Source organism: Sinocyclocheilus rhinocerous, unplaced genomic scaffold, assembly GCF_001515625.1.
Source record: "Sinocyclocheilus rhinocerous isolate Xijiao unplaced genomic scaffold, SAMN03320098_v1.1 scaffold5057, whole genome shotgun sequence".
Classification (NCBI taxonomy): Eukaryota; Metazoa; Chordata; class Actinopteri; order Cypriniformes; family Cyprinidae; genus Sinocyclocheilus; species Sinocyclocheilus rhinocerous.
In genome coordinates, this window is record NW_015627315.1 from 53,127 (window position 1) to 55,637 (window position 2,511).

Here is a 2,511-nt window from a genome sequence, read left to right on the forward strand (position 1 = left end):
GATTTTGGTGATATATACCAGTTTTGGTTTTCAATCAAAAAAAAAAAAAAACTTTGTCACTTCACTTTGTCATTTTTGCTCTTAGTGTGATTTAGACTCAAGATGAGGAGTCGAGATAGACTCAAGATGATTTTTTTTTTTGTAGCTTCAAATATTAATATTGATTTGTGTGTTTATTCGGATGATGAAACTCACTCTTCTCTTAAGTCACTTTTCATCAAATAAATTAAAATAATGTGCAATTTTTTACAACCAAATTAAATCATTTTATTCTGATCTAAGATACAAAAATGACTACTAAACATGAGATGTATTATTTAATTTATATATTTGGTAACACTTTATTTCGATAGTCCACTTTAGACATTCTATTAACAGTAAGTAACTTTGCAACTACATGTCAACTAGCAGTTAGTAGAGTATTAGTAGACTGTCTGCTTAATATCTTCTAACACTTTCTTTGTCAACTTATTCTACTAACCCTAAACCTACCCTAACAGTCCACTCTGAGAGTTAGTAGACATGTAGTTGCAAATTAATGAGAATTAGTTGACATGTAGTTACAAAGTTACGTATAGTTAATAGAATGTCTAAAGTGGACTATCAAAATAAAGTGTAACCCCCTTTTTTTTTTTTGTAGTTATAGCTCTGGAAATGTGCTGAAATTGTTTGCTACATTAATAAATAATATATTTTTTAAATGTTCTACCCAAGACTGATTGATCAGAAGGTACACAAGTTGGTTTGAAGGGACATTTGAACCAAAAACAAAAAGACAAAACATTTACTCAAACTCATGTCTTTTCAATCCCTCATCTTTAAAACAAAAATGAAGATATTATTAATATTATCTCGTTGTCCATCCATTAAAAGTCTATTAACAAACAGAAGTCAAGCAAGCATATTTGAGCCATGATCTAAAAGTGGATCTGTCACCCATGGCTTTTCCATTTTGGCCTAGTTTTTGTTACATAAATAATGACACGGTGTGATATGTCATGTGTTGTTGTTCATCTGAAGTTTTATTTTCCAGATTTTAAGACCTGCTAAGGACCAGATTTTTATTATTTTATTACGTCCTGATATGGAAAGCCAGGGAATTCAATAGGGTGCCCTTTCTTTTTCACATGACTGTACATCTTGGATGGCCTGAGGGGGAGTAAAGTATCAGCAAATTTTCATTTTTGGGTGAACTATTCCTTTAAAAAGTATTTTCTGATGAATAAACGTCTTATGGGTTTGGAACAACATTTTCATTTTTGGTTCGACTAACCCTTTAAGCCATAATTTTAAATTTGATAATTAGTAATTTAACAAAACTCATTCGCCCATAGAGATTTTGGTGATATATACCAGTTTTGGTTTTCAATCAAAAAAAAAAAAAAACTTTGTCACTTCACTTTGTCATTTTTGCTCTTAGTGTGATTTAGACTCAAGATGAGGAGTCGAGATAGACTCAAGATGATTTTTTTTTTTGTAGCTTCAAATATTAATATTGATTTGTGTGTTTATTCGGATGATGAAACTCACTCTTCTCTTAAGTCACTTTTCATCAAATAAATTAAAATAATGTGCAATTTTTTACAACCAAATTAAATCATTTTATTCTGATCTAAGATACAAAAATGACTACTAAACATGAGATGTATTATTTAATTTATATATTTGGTAACACTTTATTTCGATAGTCCACTTTAGACATTCTATTAACAGTAAGTAACTTTGCAACTACATGTCAACTAGCAGTTAGTAGAGTATTAGTAGACTGTCTGCTTAACACTTAAGACTATCTTCTAACACTTTCTTTGTCAACTTATTCTACTAACCCTAAACCTACCCTAACAGTCCACTCTGAGAGTTAGTAGACATGTAGTTGCAAATTAATGAGAATTAGTTGACATGTAGTTACAAAGTTACTTATAGTTAATAGAATGTCTAAAGTGGACTATCGAAATAAAGTGTAACCATATATTTTATATACACCTTGTCATTTAAAATAAAGTATACTTTTTACCATAAAATTAAGTTAAAACAATCAATACTTTATTTTATTTGTTCTGTTATTTAACTTATTTGTACTTAATTTTAATACAGATTTTTCAATAAATTTAAATAAAAGCTAATTTCATCATGAGAATATACTTACTACTACTACTGTTATTTATTTATTTTGCTGTAAAATTAAATGAAAAAATCAAAATAGCACTTTATTTTGATCTTGTATACAAAAAAGAGTCCTAAACATGATACATATGTATGTATTTAGTTATTATACTGAGCAATATCTAAAAGCAACAGTGCAGAGAAACAATGCAAAATTAATGTTCACCGACAAGCTGCGCAAAACCACGATCATATTTTGCGCAGCTTGTCGGTGAACAACGGCTCTGTGTAGTTAATGCTGCTCCATGTGAAAGCCCGCAGGTGATGGAGATTTACCGCTGATTACAGAATGGCTTTACTGACAAGATGCGCGTTAAATATCGCATGCGATTTATCGTGCAGCCCTAC

At 30.1% G+C, this 2,511-nt stretch overlaps 1 protein-coding gene across 1 annotated transcript in view; it reads left to right on the forward strand.

The window, feature by feature from the left end:
- gart (phosphoribosylglycinamide formyltransferase) overlaps positions 1-2,511 on the forward strand; it is a 61,293-nt gene that overhangs the window by 48,753 nt on the left and 10,029 nt on the right. The gene's annotated exons all lie outside the window — the stretch shown is intronic.